The 26,829-nt window shown below is 44.2% G+C and overlaps 1 protein-coding gene across 1 annotated transcript in view; it reads left to right on the top strand.

The window, feature by feature from the left end:
* The window catches only part of sdc3 (syndecan 3), a 39,311-nt gene that overhangs the window by 771 nt on the left and 11,711 nt on the right, over positions 1–26,829 (top strand). The window lies entirely within an intron of this gene.

Below are 26,829 nucleotides of genomic sequence, written 5' to 3'. Positions count from 1 at the left end.
GACCTACATATCAGCCCTTATTGGCCGTCCGCGACTCCCGTGCCCCCACCCCCCTTTTTTTTTTTTTTTTTTTAACAAACCCACACACACACACACACACACACGCGCCTTTGTGTCTCAGTGTCGGGGGTTTATTGTGGCCTGTGTCCCCTTGAGTTAGGAGTTGTGTGTGCGCGTGCACGCGCATGTGTGTCGGTAATTAGCGGGTTATCTCTAATTGGGCTTGATTACGGGTGTTGGTGCGGGGCCTCGTTATGTAGCGTCTGTGTCACCAGCTCACATCCTGCCGTTAATTTGGGGGCTCCAGTCATACTGCGGCTTTAACGACTTTATTACCGGGTAGTCTCGGTAGGACGGTGTGTGTGTGTGTGTGTGTGTGTGTGTGTGTGTGTGTGAGGGGATGTTCGCACGTCTGATCTCCAACCTGTGAGGTGCACGCTCCTTAAAATGCCAGATGACGGCGACCTCATTGTCCAGGATGACAGAATCCAACCGGGGCATCCTCACGTTTTAACCGGAGGTTGTTTGTGTGTGTGTGTGTGTGTGTGCGTGCGTGCGTGCACGCGCACGGCGGTATGTGTTTGTGGCAAAAAGTGGGTGGGGTAACGGGAAAGTTAACGGCGATGCGGTGCTCGAACGAAGGTTTGGATGGAATGATGTCATCGGGAATCGCGAGGAGGGAATCTGATTAGGAATGCGCGAGCTCCCCACCACCACCACCACCACCATCACCACCACCATCACCTCTCTCTGCACACACCTCCTCTCCCGGAACCATCCATGCCGAGTTTCACGCTCCCCCGCCCCATAAACACGCCCACATCTTCCGTTACCGCGATTAATCCAGATTTATCCTATGAGCAGGAGGAGGAGGAGGAGGAGGAGGGAGGAAGCTCGCTGAATCATTGAGAGAAAAGGAAGCCAGCACCAAAAATAATCTAAATGCAGATCTACTTTTTAAGTAAAAAGCACATCTCTTTAATATCCACCCTGTGTATTTTATTATAGCTCACTATGGTAATTTTAGTGTCATTGCACAATGTCTTATGTTTTCTTTTCTTTTTTTTTTTACCTTCATTCATGGCTGCATCAAGCTGTTAGGGGGACCGGGGGCCCACACTGCCCCCCATGCCCTCTTTGCAAAGCACATGTATGCGCCAAGGGAATATTCAGACCAGAATAGCCAGTACTCTTTTGCTGGCGTGACACTCATAGATCCGCTCAAAAATGCTTAAAGCCATATACTGGAAATACTTTCTCAATAGTAATGTGTGCCTTTTCTTTTTCTTTTTTTAATAAAAATGAATTAATTTGGGGTAATGTGTATTAGCACAGCTTCATTTGAGGACATGTTTGTAAGCAGACCATAAAACTAACAATCTTTAAACTACTGTTGGTTTTAAATTACCCCGAAATGCAGAACTTACCTCTGTTGATGTTTGTATTTTAGTGGTGTAAATTCCCCAACACATGTTTAAATGGCTGAATGACCTGGGTCAGTCGGTGGTAATCATTGCTACAGATCCTTAACCTCCAGCTGATCTAATCTGTCTTTAAGTGTCCAGATGGAGACAGGTGTGACATATACACACACATATATATATATATATATATATATAGATAGATGGATAGATACATGCACACACGCACACACACACACACACACACACACACACACACACACACACACACTGTGTAAGGAGTACACAAAAAGAGTCAGGTGTTACTTTGATAGGTGACAAACACACGTGTGTGTCAACAGTCTCATAATTACAAAACTCACCTCAGAGCAACCCAGGCCTTGAACGCAGACACGTGATCCATAGGCGCTGACAAGATCCATCTTCAGCTGCGTCTTGGCTTGGAGCCAGCTGACTTTGTGTGTGTGTGTGTGTGTGTGTGTGTGTGTGTGTGTGTGTGTGTGTGTGTGTGTCGTGTCTTTTAAGTGATCCCTGGAGCTGTGTCTCTGTCGGTATTTCCTGTTGTCAGAGTTATGACATCATATCCGGGCCACTATATTTTCATGGGAAACTGGTTTTCCCACAGACATCTGTTGTCACCCACAGATAGTCTGTGTGTGTGTGCGCGCGCGCATCCATTTGCCTTCATGAGAGCCCTGACTGTCCATCTGTCTGTGTGTGGGCTCAAAAATAGTGCCTATCCACTGCCAAAAACTTGTTCTCGCCAGCCCTCTTTCTTCTTGAAAAGTGTGTGTTGTGTGTGCGTGCGGCGGAAAAGCGTTGTGTTCTTGAGGATCATGTTTAACTCGTGTGATGAATCAGTGTTTTGTGCCTCCGACAGCAGACAAAGCCCCCCATAGAGCGACGAAGAAAGAGAGAAGGATGAAGAAAGAGGAAAAAATAGCTGGAGCGAGGCGGATTGAAGGAGAGTGAGGAATGTGAGAGGCAATTTGACACAGGAAGTGGGTCCTTCTCACCCTCCTGGAGGACAATGTCCCCTCACAGACACAAGCTGGCAGGTAGAAAACAGTGCCGGGTTGGAGGAGGTATTTAAGGTGTGTGTGTGTGTGTGAAGAGATGGGTGAGGGTGTGCGGGTCACCTTCCACTGGGTCGAGGAAATGAAAAGGATCACGGTTCATATCCGGAGCTGCGTCCAGTGGCCCGACGTCTGGAGGTGAGCGTGGACATAGTGAGAGAATAATGACAGCCTTCAGTGGGGGAAATATCTCCACCTCGTCTCCTCCCTTTGGCCATTTGTGTGTGTGTGTGTGTGTGTGTGTGTATACACATGCCGCACACCCCGTATCTAAAAAGCAATTTCTTATCACATGGGATGGAGCAGCTTGGCAGTTGAGGCGCATTTGACTGAAATTAGTTTTTCTTTCTCATGGAGGGAGTTTTGGTGTTTGATTCGACTCGGAGGGAATGGAATTTCCCATTTACTATTGGTGTGATAACAGCATGTGGGAACGGAGACACCTTCCTTCACAATACCGGTTATTTTCATATTTCCTCCTCCGAGCTGGAAAACGGCCAAGTCTGAAGTTTCCCTCGCTATAACTAAAAGCTCCGGACAGAAAACGCTGTCGGTTTAAATGAGGGTGAAGCAGCGGCCCGGAGAGAGAAACACATTGCAGCCATCTCCGGGACCTTTAACCTCCAATGTCAAAACTGCATACTCATAATTTCGACGTCGCATTAGACCCTTCTCTGGATTTACCATTCATATGAGGAACCTGTGCGCTTGTGCTTTTTCCAGTCAGAAGCATGTGAGGGAACACAAAGAGGCTGCATGTCTTCAGCCAAAAGAGGAGAGAAGGTTTTTTTTATTGCTTTTATAATACAGTGACACGATTTTACACCTAGACCACATTGTGATTAGATTTGTTACCACTAACTGTATTTTCATGATGATAATAATAATAATACAACAACAAAAATAGACATTAAGAAGTCTTTCATCTTTGAATCTCCAGCTCTTTCTGTCAGGCTGGAGTTGAGCCCCAATAGCTACCGCTAATTAGAGGGTAGGGGCAGCCTGAGATACGAAACTCTGGGGCAAAAATAGTCCACTCATTGCCATTTAACTGCTGTGAGCTCTTGGCCACAAAAAAAGAAAAACGACTCAAATGAGTATTAGAGTTGAAAGTGCTGAGAAAAGAGCTCAGGCTTTTGTGTTTTCACACTTAGATTACTGTAATTTATTGTACTCTCAGCTCAGCCAATCAATGCAGCCGGTCTGCAGATGGTTCCCAATGCTGAAGCTCATCTCAAGACAAAAATGAAGCCCCTGAGCATATGCCTGAATTGCTGTGCCGTCTCTTAAAGTCTCTCAGGTCGCCTCGCTCGCGTCGTTCTCCGAACTCGAGTGAACAGGATAGTTTACAGCTCACTATTGAAGGTACATTCTGGTCATGTTCAACCTCACCTTTTTGTTTTTACTTTCATGGTCCATTTGGACAGTGTGTCACGGTGACTTTACACTCACCAGCTTTGGTGTGAGGATTTCTGGGAAGATGACATCATACTGGGAGAACCAGCATAGCGAGTCCTGCAAATCTTTGAAGCTCAATTTTACACAAATGATTTCAGGCGATTATTCCAAATGAAGTTAAACACGGAAAGTGAAAAATACCAGTATTTTCCTTTTAAATCGTCTTTATATTACATCTTTTCTTTACTGATTTGATGTCATTTCTCGTCGGTTGTTTTTTTTTCCTTGCTGCTCTACACTGTGTGTTTTATACCGTGGCTAGATCACATAACTAAATCTTTGCTTATACACAGGCGGCCGTGTCATGTTGTTTCTTTATTCCTTTATCATTAATGTAAATCTGTGTTCACGCTGCTCACTCCCAGTTTAGAAAATAATCACTTGTGCAATTGTGCAACGCGTACAACTTTCCCAGCGCGGCGTCTCTAAGTCATACCAACATCCTATCGGAAAGGATGCATTCATAGTCTGAATTCATTCAGCTGGAAACTTTGGCGTCTCTCTCTGTGACCAGCAATGCACACACACAAGTGCAGACACGCTCGCTCGCATATGTGCGCTGGTGCACATTAACATAGGAGTCCTGATTTATCTCGCACGCCCTGCGTTCACACACACACACACACACACACACACACACACACACACTCGCACACACACTCTCGGCGCTTGTGAACAGTCGACGGTGGCGTGCAGCCGTTTTGTTGATTCAGTGAGTCAGAGGGAGACGGAGAACGCTGGAGGTGTTTTAGGTAGGTCAAAACAGGCTTGTGTAGATACTAAACCCACACACGGACTCGCTTGCAGTAATTGGGCAGCACTGCGCAGACATAGTCACATACATATCTCTGGAGTGTGTGTCTGTGTGTGTGTGTGTGGGGGGGGGGGGTTAAGATGAATATAGAGACAAGAAAAGGGATGGAAGGAAGGAGGGGAGGGATGGAGGGGGAAAAAAAAAAAAGGGAGGTGTGCAGATCACAATATAATGAGGAAAGAGCGAAGGAGGGCAGGGCCTAAAATGGAGAGAGGTAAGGATGGAAAAAGAGTTAAGGTAATGGCGAGATGGCAGATAGCAGAGTGGGTGATGTGAGAGTGGAAGAGAGGGAAGAAGGGAACAAAAAATAATAAGGGAGACGAATCGAGCGATCGAAAGAGGGTGAGCAAAGAAGGAGTCAGGAAACGGAGGGAAGTGAAGGAACCAGAAGTGATGGAGAGAAGATGGGCGATACCGGGACAGAGTGTGGGTGGCGGCGGGGAGACGAGGGCTGGATGATGGGGGTGACAGCGAGGGGATGGAGCGCGCCCAGAACGATGGAGACGGAGGGGATGGAGACGGAGTCCGGGATGGAGGGATAGAGAGAGAGAGAGAGAGAGAGAGGGTGGGGGAGGGAGAAGCGTGCGCTGCTCATTCCCAGGAGACCGTGCTCTACCTGCTCTCCGCGGGCGTCGCCATGACAACCAGCATGGCTGCCGCTGTCACAGCTTTATCGCCCCTCTCTCCTCTGCTCTCCATCCCATGCTCTTTTTTTTTTTTTTTTTTTCCCTCTTCTTCATTCTGTCTCGTTGTCTTCTTGCTGCGCGTCTCATTCACAGCTTGTTTCACTCCGTTTTTCTGAATCCCTGCTTTTACTTTTTTCTTCCTCCTCTCCGTCTCCTTCCTCTGCGACCGCTCTCCTCCATTCTTTTCCATCTGTTCCTCGACAATGAATTAAAAAACTGGAGACGGAGAGACGGCAGTTGTGTTTCACCTTTTACAGTAGTGCGCGTGCGGATGCTTGTGTGTGCTTGTGCTATTACAGGACTCCAAATTAGAGAGCATAAATGCAATGCCGTCTCCCAAAACCACAAAGCATTCTGGGATCTCTGTGCGTTAGAGCTTTCGCTATAAATAAAAAACCCAGAAACAGGGCGCCTCCTTCCCACTAACAAATCTTTGTGTGTGTGTGTGTGTGTGTGTGTGTGTGAGACAGAGGGAGAATCATAACTGCCTTCCACAGCATATTAACTATACACTGAGATAGTGTTATCATTTTTCACTCGTATCATTCGTGTGTGTTTGTATCTATTTAGTACCACTCTCTTCCCTCTCGTGTTTCCGTAACAACGAGGTAATTGCCTTAACGAAGGTCCGGATGGGTGGGGTCCTACGGAGCTTTCCTATGGAGCTGCTGGAATGTGTATTTCCTGGCAGGCGGCTGATAAGAGCCGGCCAAGGCCTCTATAAGGTCGGACCTCACACTCCCTACCGGACCCTGTGCATCGTCTCTGCGAGGCTGGCCTCCATCTGACCTCCAACACATGCCTCCCTCTATCTCCCTCTCCATCTGTTGCCCTGTTTGTCGGCCGTTTTTGTCCGAAATTTACATTGAGAGCACAAACATTTTAGCATTGAAGTCTAGCATTGAATAATGCTAGAGTTTGGCAGAGCAGCGCTTACTAGGCTCTTTTGGAACTTTCAGCTGTATATCACATGGTCTTCATCAGCTGGTCGCTCACATGTGATGGAGAATAATCTGTTTACATGAGCTCAGCGACTTTTATGACTTCTAAAATCATCTGGTTCTTGCTTCTAAAATGGGAGTGCATGTTTTTCTTCTATGATAATAAACGGAATACATTTAAGTATTTAATAACTGATGGGACAAAACAAGACATCCACATTAGCCTTTTTGAAATTGTGATGTTTTTATGGCCATTTCATGGACTATATGATTAACTGACTAACATAATCTTCAGATTAATTGATTATGAAAGTAATCATTAGTTGCAGCCACACACTGTAATTACCAGCAGTTTTGAAAAGCCATTCATCATTCAAATCAGTTGTTTAGAAAATATGCCAAACATACAGTTGAAACCAGAAGTTTACATACACTGTGCAAAAAGACACATAACACTTTTTTTTCTCACTGTCTGAAGTTAAATCAGACTAAACCTCTCCTGTTTCAGGTCCGTTAGGATTACCAAAATTATTTAACTTTTGCTAAATGTCACAATAATGAGAAAGAGAATTTTATATTACTTTCTTTGAGGTCAAAAGTTTACATACACCAAAAGTACTATGTCTTTAAACAACGTGGGCAAGCCCAGATGATGTCATGGCTTTTGAAGCTCCTGATAGGTTAACTGACAACATGTGAGTTAATTGAAGGCACACCTGGGGATGTATTTTAAGGCCACACCTCAAACACTCTGCTTCCTTGTTTGAAATCATGGGAAAGTCAAAAGAAATCAGCCAAGAAATCAGGGAGAGAATCGTGGAGCTCCACAAGTCTGGTTCATCCTTGGGTGCAATTTCCAGATGCTTGAAGGTGCCACGTTCATCTGTGCAAACAATTATATGCAAGTATAAACATGGGAATGTCCAGCCATCACACCGCTCAGGAAGGAGACGGGCTCTGTGTCCCAGAGATGAACGTGTTTTGGTCCGACATGTGCAAATCAACCCCAGAACAAAAGCTAAAGACCTTGTGAAGATGATGGCTGAAGCTGGTAAGAAAGTGTCATTATCCACAGTAAAACGAGTCCTGCACCGACATGGGCTGAAAGGCTACTCAGCAAGAAGGAAGCCATTACTCCTAAAGAAACATAAAAAAGCCAGATTACAGTTTGCAAAAAGACACCAAGGCAAAGACCTTAACTTCTGGAGACATGTCCTGTGGTCTGATGAAACTAAAGTGGAGCTGTTTGGCCATAATGACCACCGTTACATTTGGAGGAAAAAGGGGGAAGCTTGTAGACCTGAAAACACCATCCCAACTGTGAAGCATGGAGGTGGCAGCATCATGTTGTGGGGCTGTTTTGCTGCAGCAGGAACTGGAGCTCTTCATAAAATAGACGGCATCATGAAGAAAGAACATTACCTGGGAATATTAAGGCAACATCTCAGGACATCAGCCAGGAAGCTAAAACTTGGGCGCAAATGGGTCTTCCAAATGGACAATGACCCTAAGCATACTGCCAAAATAGTTAAAAAGTGGCTTGAGGACAACAAAGTCAATGTCTTGGAGTGGCCATCACAAAGCCCTGACCTGAATCCCATCGAAAATTTGTGGGCAGATCTGAAAAGGCGTGTGCGAGCGAGGCGGCCAACAAACCTGACTCAGTTACACCAGTTCTGTCAGGAGGAATGGGCCAGAATTCCAGCAGAGTACTGTAAGAAGCTTGTGGAAGAATACCCAAAACGTTTGACCCAAGTCATGTAGTTCAAAGGCAATGCTACTAAATACTAAGGAACTGGATGTAAACTTTTGACCTTGAAGAAAGTAATGAAAAATTCTCTAAAATATTCTCTTTCTCATTATTGTGACATTTAGCAAAAGTTAAATATTTTTGGTAATCCTAACAGACCTGAAACTGGAGAGGTTTAGTCTGATTTAACTTCAGACAGTGAGAAAAAAAGTGTTATGTGTCTTTTTGCACAGTGTATGTAAACTTCTGGTTTCAACTGTATGGGGCGACCTGGTGGTTGGCTTTGAAGGCACCCGCTTCCACAACAGGGAACTTTCTGCAATTTCCTTGTAACCTCTCTCCCATCATTTCACTCTATTGTCTGCTGACTAATAAATCCATAAAACAATCATAAAACGGCTAAAGTCCAATGTAGTTTGGCTTTTCTCTGTTTGTTTGGGTTTGATAAGCCAAAAAGTCACTGTGATGTGATTTTTATAGAACAAACTATCATCCATGGACATTTAACAGGTATTGATTTGGCTCTAAATTAACATTGCGAATTATGCACTGTGTAATTTTACTGTGATATCGTAAAAAAGTTCTATTCATCTACAGATGACACCAGAACTGTTCTGCTAGCCGCGCTCTCTGACACGCTCTGACTGGAAATGCTATCACTGTTCCTCTTTGAAGAAGGCCACTATGGCCACTCAAAGCCCCGTCAGGTTGTTCGCACCATGTAGCGGTGGAGAGTGCATGTAAATGAAGACAGTTGAACATGGAGAGCGTGCCCTCTCAGGGGAACGTCTTTGACGTCCTATGGGAGGAGATAAAGATCAAGTAAAATGTGAAGAATGAAATGTGAACGCGACAAGTTTTATATGGAGGGAATTCGAGCGGCTTGTTTTTCAGTGATGCGGTTCTTCACCTCACGGCTTTAATGTTGTAAGGAGGAAAGAGAAACGTACATTGAAACAGCTGGATTTTCTAAGATGCGTTTAATAACATGACGGTCACAGTCTGTCGCGACTTCTTTTCATCTTCCCTTTAATTAGTCGGCATCAGTTTCTATTTTCAAATTTCAGTCTTCAGTTAATCTTTTTCTTTGATGACTAAGAGAGTTTGTAAGTTTTAATCTACAGATATTTCTGATGCATTTTTTTTTCTCTTCAAGGCAAATAGAGCATTAATTCATTTCTTCTTTTTTTTATGGATCTAGTATCCTATCTGTTTGTCATCCTCATTGATCCGTTTTTTTTTTTATTTTATTCTTTACAGTAATCTTATCATCACAACTTCATTGAAATGCACACTTTGGCAGGGATCCACTTGTTTACATCCTGATATGTCTGACCTGTGTGTGTGTGTGTGTGGGGTAAAGCATGGACACAGGAAGAGCGTATTTATAGATCCGGCCTTCCAGCTTCAAATGGAGAGGGAGCTTCCTGAGGGGTGCGCACAGGGCTGGATTTAAAATACTATAGGTGCATGTGTTTATGATATGCGTGTATTTACATGTGAAAGGGAGGCAGAGAAGGAGTAAAGGGAGGTCGCTTGTGCGAACGAGAGCGAGAAAAACACTGTGTGCGAAAGGCACGTGACTGTGTATGTGTGTGTTTGAATTATTTAGCCCAACGTCCCGACAGAGGAGTGAACGAGGTCAGGAGCTCATTGCTGCAACGTTTTTCCTCCCTCCATCCATCCATCCATCGCTACACCCAGCAGGGCCTCTTCCTCTTCCTCCTTCGCTGCAGAGACCCTGGTTTATTCTGCCTGTCTTAATAAACAGGAACTTAGTAACAAAAGGCTTCCCACATGTTACTCACGTCCCCTCAATTATCGGCAAGCCACGAGGGAAGAACATCGATCCAATTAAATTCCGACACTGAAACCGGCTGCTGTGTGTGAGTGTGTGTGTGTGTGTGCGTGTGCGTGCGTGCGCGCGCGTATATATACACGGACCCTCTGAAGTAAACCTTTGAACCCTGGTTCTTTTAAAGGGCTCTTTCAAAGGCGTTTGCAGTTTGAACGAGCCACTGAAGCTAATGAGCTGTGTGTGTATGAAGGAGGGAAAAATGGAGTGTGTTTGTGTGTGGTTAGGGATTCTGTAATATTGCTCAGTGGTTGCAGCAAGTTTCTTTCCCGTAAGGCCTTTTGTATAAACACCTCCACACGAACACACACACACACACACACACACACACACACACACACACACACACACACACCCGCCCGCCCGCCCTCACACACACGCCCTCAAAGATGCACACACACACATACTTTTGTAGCAGCAGGTGAGTCATTTGTAATCTTTCATTCCAACAGTTGTGGATTAGCCCTAATCTCAGCCAGCAGAGACTCAGGTCTGAAAGGCTGACTGACACTGCGAGTGTCTGTGCACTTGTGTGAGGGTATTGTTTGTTTAGCTGTGTGTGATGTGATAATTGTTTCCCTTGTTTGACTGAGTGCGGCGTCTGTATGACAGGACATGATATGACTGAGGCAGATACACGAGGCAGACTGACAGGTCACACACAACTCTGAGACGTTATACACAGCAGGTGGAGGAGGAGGTATTCATAGAGGAGAGACGCAACTTCTTTTTGACATTAATTCCTTCTTATGATATTTTAAAATTAGCCCAGTCCCCCTCTAATGTGAGCTGCAGTTATATTTAGTTGGGTTATAATTTTAAGATAACAATTATTTCCATAAGCAGTTAATTTGTCACTTATTTTCTTGATTAAGCAATTGGATCATTTGGTTTATAAAACAGCTTTGTGAATTGACAGGTTCTGGCATCGCTCCATTTGAGATTTCTTTTCCAGTCATCGCATCCCAATGGGAGTAGACCTCAGGTTATCATTGTAACTACTGGAGCAGCTTTTAACCAATAAGCATTGGCCACCATGTGATTTATGTAAGCTGCAAATGACAGAGATCCTCCCCTAGTATTTGTTCTTGCCCCGGCTTCAATTCCTAGATATCTTGCGTGCATAGCTCCAACTCTTCACACCTCTTACTACATTTAGAAACCAATGGTGGATCTCGGCGTCATCGCACTGGAAGCCTATTGGTCTGTGGCTGAGCGAACATTCAAGCGAAAAGTGTTTCCAGACTAAAATCAGAGCAAAAAGTGAAGATGTTAGGAATAGGTGGGCGGAGCCAAAATAATAAACACTAGAAATCAATTCCATTCTAAAAAGTTTCTCCTAAAGAAAAAAGGGGTTTATTTAAACCGGCTGTTCTCCAGTCCTTCCTGTGGATGGAGTTTTTGGTGTTGCGGTGGCTCAGCGGTAAAGAACCGTATCATAGTATGACTAAAATGTCAACGGTTGTGACTGTAAAGTGTTTTGGGACCGTGTTTCTTAGAGATTCTGTATTTTAAATACATTGATTGATTGGATTCCCCCTCTTTCTCCCCTCATGTCCTCTCACCTACTGTTTGTACTTTTAAATGTGGAGGTTTGATACCCAGCACTAACTGTGACATGAAAGATTTGGCTTAACGGTTTTAATCTTAACACCTAATAACACACAGGAAAAAGTTTGGTGGTTGAACGCTTCAAAGAAAAAAAAAACTGAACGAGGCAGCCAGGTGTGGCTGCACAAGTGATTAGATATTTTACAGAGGGGGGAAGGAGAGGAGATTTGAAGAAAATGAAAGGGGAATGAGGTCAGAGGCAATCAGAGACAAAAGTGATTTGAAGGGACGGGGGTGGTGACCAAAGTGCAGCAGGAGCAAAAAGAAGCAGATTGGAGAGGAGGACCAAATTTGCAGCAGATGTGATGAGGAAAGGAGATTAGGGGAGGGGGGACTAAAGATGGGTAAGAATCAAATTTGTTAATATGTAAAAGTGATAAAAAAAAGGGCATGAGGAGCTCATCAGAAAAGACAGGGAAGAAGGGAGGGGCTCTAAGGTGGAGTGAAATGATAAAAGAGACGAGGAGCTGACAGGGAAGAAAAAGGAGAGAATGAAAGGGAGATGGATGGGATGGATTGGTGCTCCGAGAGAGACACACACACACACACACACACACACACACACACACACACACACACACACTGACTGGTGGTTAACGCAGACTTGTAAAGAGCTTATAGCAGCTGAGACGGATTGAATGCAGAGGACAATCTGGACAGGATTACACCGAGACAAGAGAGAAGACGGCTGTAGGAGCAAGATCGTATCACAGCCCGTGTATTTCCCCGTCCTCCACGAACACGTTTACACTGGTTGACACGGACGCTGACCAATTCGCCACTCACTCACTCATGTGAACGCCATTCACAATCACACTTTAATTAAGTGGCAACCCGTAGTACCAAGCAATTATTATACCAAGCACTGCGGAGCTAATCTATGTGTTAGACAATCATTCTGAAGTCATTAGTTACTTAAATCCACCTCCTTAAATAATTAGCGAGTGAGTAATGTTGCCTACCGAGAGATGAAGCTATCTTTTAACTGTAAAGAACAATCAGAAGTGAATGAACAAACGCGCTCTCACCTGGAGCTTGTGATGATATTCAACGGAGGCTGAAGGGAGATAACACTATGCGACTCCTACCAGAATAACATTGAACACTGCACTGCATATTTTACATTTTAATCCTCATTGTCTCCTTGTTTGCAGCTACCTGCTGCATGCGTGTGTTAATAAATGCTCAATGTACCGTTGCAGCAGTGGCTCCCCATCGTTTTTAGCCCGCCAAAGAAATAATTTTCCTTTTGGGAAATACGCTCACTGCTTTCTTTGCTAGAGGGAGATGAGAAGATCAACACCGGTCTTGATGACTGCACATTTTATAAAAGCTGAGGTCAGAATAGGGCTGTGTATTGGCAAAAATTTGGTGATATGATACAGGGGTTATGATATTGCTATATAATGTATATATATATAATAGATATAATATTCTGCTAGACTTTAGGCAAGTTGACATGTTGCAACTTTATTTCATGTAATGTAAAGCTGACAATTTATGTGTTGAGAAACTACAGAGGTTTGACAGATGTTGTTGGTGAGCACAGGCTTTAATTTAGTCTCTAAACGGGTACAACAGTACAAAGATAAGGAGGGATTTTACCTCCTCAAATTATTTTATTTTAAATGTGCCAGCAGATGAAAAATGAACCCACCAGAACTATGCACCCATTAACCAATACAGAACTCTGTTACTATTAAAGGTTACAGTAATGGGAATACATGATATTTTCCTTTCCTTGTTGAACTATTTGTTTATTTGGGCTGCTTTGTGTTCGTCCCTACTCATCCCCTGGGCCATTTAAAAGGGACATAACAATCCATATATCATATTTAATAAACTGGAACCAGAGCATTTAAAAGATAAATTCATAGTCTACTCCTTTAATGTCATCATTTCCCAAAGCAATGCCTGGTTGTCCAGTTATGTTAAAAAACTATAACAGAAAGTGTTGAACATTTTGGGGCCCATCAGATGAGTCCTGACTGTGGGAACTTCTGCTGTACAGGATCTGCTGAATTCAATCACATCAGATAGAAAATAACATCTGTGACAACACAAGAACCATTCAGTGAAACAATCAGCACTAATGTCTAATTTCCCTGGCTGGTTTCTCATGTTGGTCTTCTGACATTGATTCATCAGAGAAAATCAGGATCTCATGATAATTATGTGATTAGGTCACAAGCAGTGTGTGTGTGTGTGTGTGTGTGTGTGAGCGCGCACACAGCCCATTAAAGCAGAGACCATATGCTGCTCTTGCCTTATCTGGAGTTCACACCGCCGCCAGGTCTCACAACCGGTGTAATTAGTCTTCGATATCAATGGCTGCTATGATGCATGGAGAATCAATCGGCTATCTGGCTGTGCTGACAGCCGCTTGGCCTGCAGTCATTGTCTGTCAGATCGCCAGCGCCAGGCGACCAATGGGAGGAAACGAGGAGAGAGAGAGAGGCAAGGTCAGCTGCTCGGGATGCCCTCGGAGCAGTTATTTGTTTACCTCTTCTGCGCGTGTTTGAGAAAACGATAGGTATGGCTCATCATGCCCTTCGCACACACACTCGCAAAGGAGCATCTTTCCATTCCAGATTGAATTACACAGGGCTGATTGGATTTTTCTCCCCTGCATCGGACAGAAACCCTTCTCTCTTTGTTCGCCCCTCCCGCTTCTGGTTCCATCCATCCCATCATCCCTCAATGCCGGTTTCTCTCTTTTTCAGTATTCTCCATTCGTACCTTTCCTCTCTGAAACTTTTTATGCATCGATTTTTCTCCTTCTCGTTGTCATCCCTTCCCCGGGGTTTGTACGGTTGCATGACAGTCATTAGCCTAATTATACAAGCTGTAATTATATGAACACACACAGATGTTGCCTCGTGATTTCCCCATCACTGTATATCGACAAAAATTTGATTCTCATCATCGTCTGCAAGTGTGTGCGTGTGTGTGCGTGTGTGTGTGTTGAGGTTTTCGATTTGGGGATGAGAAGAGACCATTGATTACCGTTTCTGTGTGTGCTCGGAGTGCCCCCTCTCTCTCGTTCTCGGCTGCACAAAGGCATCATGGTCCGCGGGGCGCTCTCTCACACACAGCCACATTTCTGAGCCCTTTTTAAAAGTTCCTTAGAAACACGAGAAAAGTTTCAGCCACAGGCGCCACGCCCTCCCACTGGCCATGGTGAAATAGGCCCATTGAGCTGGGCTATAATCACACACACACACACACACACACACACACACACACACACACACACACACACACACACACACACACACACAAAACCGCCTTCCTCCGTCTCCTCTCTCTCTCTCCAGCACTTCATAGAAGCAGCCACAAAAACGCAGCCATTGACCCACCAGCCGACCAGCCAGCATTCACTGCAACGTTTCGCCAACCAAACATCAATACACTCCACTGAGACACACACACACACACACACACACACACACTGGCACTCCCTGAACGCCATGGACAAAACTTCTATCACACACACACACACACACACACACACACACTGGCACTCCCTGAACGCCATGGACAAAACTTCTATCACACACACACACACACACACACACTCATAAACACAACAAACACAGTGCGGCATATTGTGGAGTGTGGGAGCTGCAGTTGTGTCCGAATCTCAAGGCATTTCTGGTGGCCAGACAGTGACACACACTCACTCACACTCTCTGAGATGTATGTTTCATGAGGTCATATATAATGGAAGAGGATTCCATGCAGAGAGGCCTTGTGTGTGTCTTGCGTATGTGTGTGTGTGTGTGTGTGTGTGTGTGTGTGTGTGTGTGTGTGTGTGTGTGTGTGTGTGCGCGCGCGCTGGCCTTCAATTGTGGTCTTTAATCCTGTTGGATTGTCAGATTAGTGTAACAGCTGGGTCCCACATACAGATATACATCTCTCTGTCTCAGAGTGTGTCACCCCTCCTCCCGTCGACAGTTCCCCGAGTGTGTGTGTGTGTGTGTGTGTGTGTGTGTGTGTGTGTGTGTGAGAGTGAGACAGTCTCACAGCTCCAGTCCATTACACGGTTTCAGGCCAGCTGATATGTCACTATACAGTCACATGACCTCTACTGAGTCAGCCGCTTGTTTTGTCGGAGAAACTGAGACATCACAGGTTAAAGACACTCGGCCTCCGAGGAGCAGAGTCACTGCTCCTTCAGCCCCGATCAGCTGATCCTGTTCACTGCAGACACAAACACAGTATTTCTTCTCAAGACTCAAAAAAAAAAATCCTTTGTTCATTGATTCATTTCATTTGAAATCTTTAGGATTTCGTGGTTGCCGTTTCCACACCAGACTCTCATTTAAGAGTTACTCTATCAAAAATACAACCGAGGAGCAACTGGTGTGTCTGTTTACAGTGCAGCCATACAAACGCAAGCTGTTACAGTAAAGAACTGAATCGAGTAGGTTAGCAGTCAGAAGCAGGACGCGGTGAAACAACTCTGTTGCTGAGGAGTTGGAGGTTGCCCGTGGCTCGTCATCCCACAGCTTGCCTCTTTGTTCTGTTACTGCCTGAAATATTCAAAAAGTCTGACAAAAAGAAGAAGAAGAAGAAAAAAAAAAGGCGCAGGAAGTGAGTGTTGTTTGGGTTTTGTTGATGCACTTTTGATGAACAGTCATGATTACCGCTCACCTCTTTGACAAATACATGGCTTCCTGTGAAATAAAAGCCTCCCCTTGTTCCACCAGTTAAATGTTTTTAACGTTTGTTTTTGTATTCGCAGAGACGTGATACAGTTCTGATTCAGCTGGGTGCGAAGCTGATATCAATGAGATCAAATTATGCAATACTGGATTGCCTACGTGCATCATTTCCTCCAGGTGCCTGAACCCTGTGTGCCACCAACTGTACAGAGACCTACTTACAGAAAAACATGTACAAAAACTTGTGGGTATTCTCGACGAAGTCAAAATGCTTTCTGACGGTAGCAGTAAAGTTGTGGGAGAGAATTGATGTAGCAAAGCCGGATTCGGTTACATTTTACAGGTGATTAATTTGAAGTCAACCTCCATAATTAATTGTATAAACACGTGACTTCCTACTGTCGAGGAATAATTGTTAAGTACCAACAAACACATTTGATGAATGGATTTAGGTCTACTGTTTTGTGACAGATTTACGTGATTAATACTGAACGCCTGCTAACGGAAATAAATTAGAATTCAGTGATGCAGATTCCTGATTTGTTTGTTCTCCACCGTGCACCTGTTCTCTCCCCTGCAGCTCTCTGACCAAACCATCCACTGTACCACATACCCTGTTTAGCACTTTCCATAAGGTCATTCATCACACAGGTCATCTTTGTCCTTATAACTCGGTGGAGAAAGATAAAATTAGAAAGATAATATTAGCGCTTGGATGCTTTTCAGCTGTGGTTTTGGTGCCTTCGGGGCCCAGGCGAGCTGGAATAACCAACTAGAGCCGATGTAACGCCATCCTCCCACAGGTTCTGTACGGGGAATGAATACGGCCGCCGTGGCTGCGCTGTGGATCCCCGTCGGCAGCGCTATCAGGAATACGATCGTCAGAAAGGACTAAAAATAGTGGAGAGCGAGGGAGACAAAAAGTGTTTCGCTGGTTTCCTGGCTGTCGTACGCAAACATGTTTATAGTTCTTTGCTCGGCGGTTCACGTTCATTGGTCACAGTAAGCGCTCGTGTGTGAAAAACTGCGACAAACATGTAGGAAAAGATCAGATATGTGTTTGGCAGTGGACGAGTGTTTCTGCCTTCCCACTCAGGGCTACTGGCAGCGTCATGTCCACAAGGATACTACTACTGCCGTTGAAGAGCAGTTTCATATTATTAAGCTGCATATTTAAATTCATTTTCTCTCCCATAAATGTCAAATTTCCTTTTTGCTTTACATCTCACCATTAGTCTAAATACTGAGGCTAAGAAGTGTAAAATTGCTCAGCGGGTTCCTTCTTGCAAACAAAAAAAAAGTGATGGCTGCTCATGACTCCCTGCTGCAGCTGCTACAGCGGAGAATCACCTTAGATAATAATTTAACTTTTAAATTTGGAGCTGTTTTACTTTTAAAAAAAAAACTAAAAAAAAACAAGGCCTGGGGAGGAGGAATTGGTGATTAATTTGCAGGAGATTTGTCACAGACACGAAAACCACAACAGTGGAAATGTGTCTTAAGAATGTAGTTGGGAAATCATTATAATGAGTACTGAGTGGTTTCGAGCCACAGGGTGAGCGCTGCTCATATGAGGCTTGACGGCACCTAATGGGTGAAAAATCTTGCATTGTTCTTGTTTAAAAGCTCAATCCCCGATTATTTTTTTTTTTTAATTTTTAATATTGCCAAATAGCATGTCAGTAGTTTTATTCAAATTTGAACAATTTTATTATTCACTGGCTCAAGCAGACAAGCAAACAGTAGCTTTCACTGCTGTTAACGCGTGGAGCAGCCATCTTGGAATTTGAGGTTGAGGTTGGTGGCGTTCTTCCAACTTTCCGATTTGAAAATCCAGAAATTTGGAATTCCCAGTTGAAAGGAAATAATAAATGCGTAAATTTTTTTTATTGTTGGTTTACTGTAATTGTCAGTTTGCATGCCGTAGCATTTTGTATTTCCTGTGAAAAAGAGTGTCAATAAAGGCCTTTTTATGAAGATTTTTAGTTTGGGAATCAAAACAAAACCTGAACAGAAACACTGGAAATTGTGGTCGAGAAACTACACGTGTCTGAGGTGGAAAAGTTGTTGCATGTATAACAAAATGCAATCAAAGGGAAATCATAACATGATGTGAAAGAAGCAAGCGACTTACTTGTCAAGTTTCCATAAAACAAAATAAAAAAATGACAGCACATGCAAACATCTGGGTCAACGCGCAGACTGTAGTATTCGTGTTAATCCATGAAACAAAACACGAGTATGTTATTTCCACCTTGTTTACATGGTTTTGTATCATTTGAGGTTTGACTAGCGCTCACCTCAATTATGTAATTTCATCGCGCCCTCCTCCGCTGTGTTTCAGTGTTGTGTTCATGTCATGGGAGGGAAGGGAAGGTAAATGACATGTTTACGACTCGCGAGCACTCCCATCAAGATGGCAGCTGCCAGGCTTCTTGTTGTGCTGCTGCTTCTCACTCATTACCGGAGATTCCAGCGGTCTGAATCAGTAAACAAGCCCTAAAAAAAAAAAAAATACAAAGATGCCGAGTTTAGCAGCTGGAGTTGGGATGCGTGAGGGTTAAAATACCGTACTTGTTCAATATAGCGCTGTAACTTGTTAGCGTTTAAAACACCTTTTAACAAAGAAGACGTGAATGTTTCCTTGATTTTTCTGGCGCCGTGTTGCTTTTTAGCACCCGGTCAGAAATATCGGATGTTTTTTTTTTTTACAAAAACGGATCTTTTCCAGTCGAGATTATGGCTTCGTTGGCATGAATGCTATTTACAAGCTGTAAACTGGTAATTAGAGTCGCTCTGGTATGACATGGAGGCAGCAATATGGCAGAATTGGTGCCATCAGCTGCTCATCTTGATAAGGTAGCTGCTCACAGCAGTGGAGGAAAGTGCACATTGATTCACATTGAACTGCAGTTTCTTTAGCTGATTTTTCCAGAAATGTTGTCATGACATTTGGATAGAAAGCTGACGATTGTGGATCTATGACGGTAACGTTTGGAGAGGAGGGAGATGGCATTTTTTCACCAGAAGCATGGTTAATGTAGTTTCTTTAGTGCAGGAGGTCCTTAGTGTCACTCAATGTTAGAGGGTACTCCAGTGAGACGGGGGTCACTTTTATGTGTCTTTGCTCCGAGGCCCGTTGTCTCATATGACCATGAATAAGGGAGGATAATTTAGACTGAGGCAGGATTTCTTTCTCGGCTGTAACGTGCAGGTGTTAGCTGTTTTAAGGTTGGAGCGAGCACACCTGACGTCATCGCTACAAGATACTGTCTCGCCATCCGACCGTGTGTGTGTGTGTGTGCGTGTGTGCGTGTGTGTGTGTGTGCGTGTGTGTGTGTGTGTGTGTGTGTGTGTGTGTGTTCTAAGGTGTCACACTGTGTGTGTAAGCAGTCTAACTGTGCAGAGGCTTTCTGTGCTAATCTCTGCTGAGGGTGGCAGGTGTCTTAACCGGGCCGTCACCTGGTAACCTACTCTCTCTCAGACACACACACACACACACACACACACACACACACACACACACACACACTGCCTGCCCTCTATCTCTCACATCTTCTTGTTCGACTGTGTTAGCGTCCAGGTTGGCCGCCTGCCCGGCTGGTAGAATGCAAAGAGCAAAGGGTGGCGAGTGAGATGAGGCGGAAAAGCAGGAGATGGAGGGAGATTAGAGGTCACTGCTGACAGGGTTGGGGATCCGCTCCGGAAAGAGAAAAGATGGGCGTGGAACAATACATACAGTAAACAGGCTGCAGTTTTTTTCCCCCCCGTTAAGTGCAAGTAGATGGAGGGCATGTGCCAAGCAGTCTGACCCTGTCCAGGCAGAGAGACGCTCTACTTCTGTCAGCGAACAGCACGGCTCAAACTCTACAGCTCTTATCAGCGTGGGTCAGACTGCACTGTCGAGGAGCAGACACAGAGACGGCCGTGAATCAGCAGCTGCTTTGGGAAGCGTAAGGCTCTCCGCCCACGGTGAATTAAATTACCGCCGCGAGGTTTGAAATGTGGCCCGTAATGATCACTTTACCTCATTTTAGGGCTGATCTGGGTCTCAAATGTCTGCCTATTTAAAAAAAAAAAAAAAAAAAATTAAATTTGAAACCAGACCCGTCATGCCGTGCGTAAGGACCTGGTTGACAAGTTTGACATGCTGCACTTGAGTTCAGGACACCCACATCGAGGTTTAAAACATTCATTGCAACAATGATGCACTTTGGGGTTTTGGGACGCGGCTCCGCTCATGTGATGCTCTGGAACAAATATGATTAAGCTCGACACAGACTTTCTGTGAGTGAAGCCTGAAATACGCACCATTAACGAACACAGACATTCACAGTTCACAATGCTTCTAATTGCTCTTATAGGAGGAGGCTCGTCAGGCTGAGGGAGGGAAGTTGCCGAAGGGGTGAAGCTGTGAGGAGCCAAATGTTTATTCGGACCACCAAGTGTCAGACAGATGTCATCAACACAAATGAGTTGATGGTACTGAGACATATAATTACTTCACGTACCTCAAGGTTGTGTCTTAACTTTGTAAACGTGAGTGGTTGCAACATGTCGGATGGATTCAGAAAGCTTTCTGGACATTTGTATGAATTTTTCGCTCCTCGAAACTTGCTTTTAGTTTTGCCTTAATTGGTGACTAGCATGTATTAAAGCGCAACAGGGAAATAGAAGTTAGAGCATCTTTCATTTCACTTTGACATGTTTCCCGGTAAACGTATGTAGGGTCTAGTTAAAGTAACAATCCCACAAATCGGTGTTTTGTCATCTTTGGCGCCACCTGTGGGGATAATCGATAATTGCGGTTGTGTTTTTGGACTTTCCAGAGATCCAAACCTTGTCGCCTGTGTGGCATCAGTTAGTTGGCAGGGGAAGAAGCGAGCCTGTTGCTCTCTTGGAACAACAACTGCTCGGTGATGGAAATCACGTCACTGACATGAACACAGCTTGTGACTTTTCTCAGGGATTTGGCCAACAACACCCAGCCGGTTCAATCTGTAATGGTGCAAATGCATGGCCGTTATTCTGGCTCATTTGGTGATAGATGGTGACTTAACAGACATTTGAGATTTTTATTTTAAGAGCAAATTTGAAATCAAAGGGAAAAGCAGCACATAATACAGCCGAGATGTGTTAGTCAAGTCCTGGTGAGATTGGAGAGGAGAGTTATTTGGAAATACTCCAAAACAGACATCAGTAACTTGTTGCATTGGTAGGACTATAAAATGTTGAAGTTCAGACTGCAATAGACATTTATTTAAGTTTTAAGAATTTCAGGATGCAAACCCTGCAGTGCCTCCACATCACGCTTAAAAACCCCGTTGATCCTAAAGGAAGAGTGCGGGGTGGAAAACAGACATGACCTCACTGCCTCATTGTATTCTTGTCCCCTCTTCTTCTCCTTCGGTGCTGTGGCTGCAGTAAATGGAGGGGACAGATAGGAGAGTGGGACTCACAGATGGTGCCAGAAAGCAGAGGGAGTATTCAAATTATTCTTCACAGTTTGAGAGCTCAGAGATGCCGCAGCAGTCGAGAACATTCACTCCGATAAAATCTCGCATAGCAAAAAAGAAAATCACAATTAACGATTATTTCTCCGAAGCAGAGCTCAGTGTTGTATCAGGAGCTTAAAATGCTCGTGTGTGTGTGTGTGTGTGTGTGTGTGTGTGTGTGTGTGTGTGTGTGTTTGCCAGGCATTGTACAGCAGTAGCAGCAGCCTCTCGGGTTACGGAGGAATGCATTTGAAGTCAATCACAATGAAGCAGCCTATCTTCAGCTAGCCTGGAGGGGATCTCCAAACTGAACTAAACTGGACCAGCCAGAAGACAAAAAAGAAAAGAAATCATCTTTGGGTCACACACATATGCCAGTTAATCCTGCACCAGCATGTCTGTGTGTGTGAGTCACTGTATCTATATAACTACGTCTGCCTCCTATTGTTAGCTGACTTCCTGCGTCTAACAGACAAAACAAACACACACAGACACACACACACCTTGGTTTCTTTCTGTCACACATTATCAGGCTGCTGCAGCGTTGCTGATTTAATATCAGACGCTCACACACTTCTAATCTTGCTTTTTTTTCTTCTCTTCTCTTCTCTTTTTTTTTTTTTTTTTTTTTTTTTTACTCCAAACCCAAATTAAAATCTGGAAGAGATTAGCTCCTGTGGAATATTAATATCTGTGAATCCGCAGCATTGTCGGCTCAGGTATAAAATCCAGGCTCTGTAGCAGTGAAATGAGCTGACGCACACTCACGGAGAAGCTACAGTGTATAGGATCGAATTTATAGTGCAAAGCCTGATGTCGGCTGCAGCTCAGGTTTCTACCTGAGTCATTGTAAATGTTGCAACACCCCTCAGAGGACGTTTCTTTTTGTGAAAACGTAATGTTACTCCCCCCCCCCCCCCCCCAAAAAAAAAAAAGAAAAACTGATTCTTTTTTTCAGCGTTTCTGTTTTTTTTTTGCCTCCCTCAATTTAATGTTTTCCCCTTTTTTCTTTTTACAGACGTATACATAATTATATATTCCAAGCTCCCAGATTGTTTTAAAATGACTCCAACTGGCACCGCATGTCTTACAATGGCACCGCTTCATACACGGCCAAAAACCAGGATTGCATTCACTCCGCGGATCCAGCTGAATGTGGCTGTCATCTTGCAGTTTCCTTTTATAACGAATGGGAATGAAATGCAGTGGTGGAAGGAAATTGAGGGCAACACACGGATGATTTTGGCCCTAGGTTATGCGTGCGGCGGAGGAGCGCTCGTTGCGTCTCGTTGTGGTTAGTTAGGTATGTGGCGCAGGCTGAAGGTACAGCCGTTTATAGCTCCCGAAACGGAGGCAAAATGCAGAGCTGGCCTTACTCGGCTCCCCCGAAATCACGTAAAACACCCACTCACGCCCACGCGGATCGCTCTCAGGGGCGTTCGTGTCTGCATGTACACACCACAAACAAAACCTGCGATTAAACCCATTCGGGCGCGCACACTGTAATTACGCACGGTGACGCACTAATGCTAGCCATACCGTGAATTCACACTTATAATATTGACTCGTAAACCCAACATGTCGAGGCGCAGAGGGTGACGATATACCGCTGTTAAATGTTGGGGCGAAACACGGATGATGCGCATTTAAACACACACAGCACAGGCTTCAGCGCTGCAGCGACCGCGAGTCCTGGAGGTTGCCCCGTGTGTTGAGGACTTGTAAATGGGGGCCCCTGGGGTGGGCTCTGGTGCCGCCTTGGGGGAGGGGTGTGTTTATTTAAGTATGGTGTCTTTTTCTTTTCTTTTCTTTTCTTTTCTTTTTTTTTTGGAGACACGCTGAATTTAGGGGGCTAGCCTGGAGATAAGAAATGGAGTTTAAGATGAAAGGAAAGTAGGGCGAGGACAGGGATACTCTGGCACAGAGTTTGTGAATCCAGAGGGGAGGAACAGAACGAGGTGGGGGATGCAGGAGCAGACTGTTTTGATGTTGTTTTTTTAGGTTGTTTGTTTGACATTACATAACACCTTTTGCTTATGTAGTTAGAGCTCCTATATGTGTGTGTGTGTGTGTGTGTGTGTGTGTGTGTGTGTGTGTGTGTGTGTGTGTGTGTCTGGTTGCTTCTCACTGGGAATTTCTGTGAAAGGCAAAGGTTGCCCATAGCAACGGCCCTCATTGTAAAACCAATCCTTGAAATACAACACACACACACACACACACACACACACACACACACACACACACACACAGAGAGAGACATCTTTTCAGTGTTTTTCGGCACCTTCAGGGTTTGACATCACCAGGTCTTCACACACATTTACACTCAAAGCATGAAGCACACACACACACACACACACACACACTCTCTCTCTCTCTCTCTGTCTCTCTCTCTCTCTCTCTCTGTCTCAGCCTTCCACTTCTTGAAGCCAATATCCTCGGTGTGTCCAGGCTCCGCACAACTTCAGTCAAAGTCAATTTCGTTTTCAGGAGGTACATATAGCGTTTCAGCTCCACATGCTGTGATGTGATGGACTGAGATGCTCGGGTTTCTCGTTTCCATTATGCTTTTATTGGCTTTTAAAGGCATCAGGTTTCCTCTGTCTGGAGCCGGGGAGGAGCTTCTACTTCTCCCTGTGTGTGTGTGTGTGTGTGTGTGTGTGTGTGTGTGTGTGTGTGTGTGTGTGTGTGTGTGTGTGTCTACAATTAGCATCGCTCAGGCAGGCTAGAGAAAACAGCTCTGCAGGGCCTCAGGATGGGCTTAAGATTTGCTGAGGAGATAAGTTTGCTTTGGTCAGATTTTCAGCGGCGGACTGACTGTTTTCCAATACCTGGAGCAAAACCAAACCCTTTGTTTTTGTGTCTTTTTGGCACTGGAACATTGTCTACTTATCTTGTACTGAGCTGGAGCTGGACTCAAAATATACAGAGCGCAGAAGTGGAAAAACTATGCAGATGCTTTACTTCAGTAAATTTAAAAGTCATTAATTTAAAGTTGTACAACAAAACGTAAGATTGTTTCATCAATATTTATGTATTACCAATGGACTGAATGACTGTAAAGTAGAAGAACAGAACTTTTTCACATGACTGCAGACTAAAAAAAACATTCCCACAACTTTGTTCTGTTTTGGTTTTATGTTTCTCGCTTCTCTCGTCAGCCTCATTTGCAACAGACACCCGTTTTCAGCCCCCCCCCCCCCCAAAAAAAAAAAAAAAAGCTCAGATGAATGACATTTATGTTAACTGTCCAATGTTGGAGACACACAGATTAAGTTCAGGACTTGCTGATGAACACGGTGGAACAATTAGCAATTAAAGAGTTTCATGATTCCATTAGGAGTCGATAGAGACTGAAAACAGAGCGAGAAGGAGAGTCGGTATCAGACCTCATCATGGCCAGAAACTCCTGATGCTAATGTGGCTTCATGTCTGCTTGATGTGTAAATAAGCAAATGTTTGCCAGCAAGTAGAGCATGTCCACTTTATTATGGGATGAAATGTCAGCGTTGTGTTGACTGCTTGTTCAGCTGCAAACCAGAAAGCACCCGTTGCGCAGATTCAACATGTACATACGAGGAGGACAGTTCAAGCCTGAACAAAACTGCATAATCTGTCAAAGTACAGTACAAATAAAGTTACAGTTAAAGTATCATCAAGTAAGTTCAAGCACTTCAAACCTGAATTTAAGTACAGTAGTTGGGTAAATATACTTAAATACACTTAATCATTGACTAAATAGTACAAGGAATATTGATATAAATCAGTAAAGAGACAATACATATTTAAAATGTGCGTTGTATTGTTTGAAATTGACTGCATTTATCTACGGGCTCGACATATATATTCGAATTGAATGAAATCTACTGTAACGTGTACTGCAGTTTGAAATGTGTCTTCGCAACGCAGTACGCGCGGTGTCTCTTTAAGTGCATGCATTTGATAGCAGTATTGGCCGACTCTATGTGATGGGAAAAGTGTCTGAGTGCTAAAGTGTGTGTGTTTAAACGTCGTAGTAGGGATGTGGGATTGAGGTCAGGAGAAAGAGCGAGAGAGACGAATGAAGAGTGAGCAGGGATCGGCCTCAAAGTGACCGGAGGCCGATGTCACTCACTTCAGGAGTTCAATCCCTGAACGAGCCCACGACTAATCACTCCTACCTGACCCCGGCGGGGGGTCGACAAGCTCGAGCTTTCCCCCTCAGAGGCCGACATGAAACAGCCCTGGATTAAGGTGGAGGGATGAGGAGGGAGGACGCTGCGAAGTGATCAATGAGAGACGGTTACAGGCGTATTACGGATAGAGAGCCGTCAGGGGGGCTGCTGCTGAAATCTAACGTACATGGTGATTTTCTCAAGCCCAAGGTGTTTAAAATAGTGATGTGATTCACAGATAAATCAAAATGATTAATTATTCATTCAAGCTGTTTATCAAGTGAAGCACTCGCTTGTTATGCAGTTGACGGATGTGAGGATCTGGAGCTTTTCTCTTGTTTTTCGTAGACTTTGTAAAATAGAACAACTAATCTGAAGACGTCACCTGCTGCTACGCCTAATTGTGCTGAGCTTTTTAGCCATGTGAGCTGTCTGGCTCCGTCACTGCCACACTGCCCATCACTTTACCCTTTGGATGGATTGCCATGGAACTTGGACTGGAGTTGCAGCCAATACTTGATTAAATTGATCAACAGAAACTTGATTGATTAATCATTTTAAGACTTAATTCAAATTTTGAAAAATGCAAAATAAATTTGTGATTCTAGTTTCTTAAATGGACATGGACTGGACAAACCAATACATTTTAGGGTGCTCCTTGAGCTTTAGGAAACACTGGTCACTTTCTGACCTTTATGATTTATTTACAAATGTGTTTGTTTGTCTTTATTTTAAAGGTCCTATATTTTTGTGTTTTTTAAGTACCAAAAATCTTCTCAATACAGTTTTATATCTTCTCCAGCTTCTCTCTGGAACTTTTCAAAGTATTTAAGACCCATTGATATCAATGACCCTCTCTTCTGAATGGGTGTCTCTTTTTTGAGTGACACATACCCAGACTGAC

Source organism: Embiotoca jacksoni, unplaced genomic scaffold (genome assembly GCF_022577435.1).
Source record: "Embiotoca jacksoni isolate LCO1_2020_lvr unplaced genomic scaffold, fEmbJac1.0.p SCAF_7, whole genome shotgun sequence".
Classification (NCBI taxonomy): domain Eukaryota; kingdom Metazoa; phylum Chordata; class Actinopteri; family Embiotocidae; genus Embiotoca; species Embiotoca jacksoni.
Note: the sequence above shows the minus strand (reverse complement) of the source record. Positions and strands in the feature narration are given on the sequence as shown.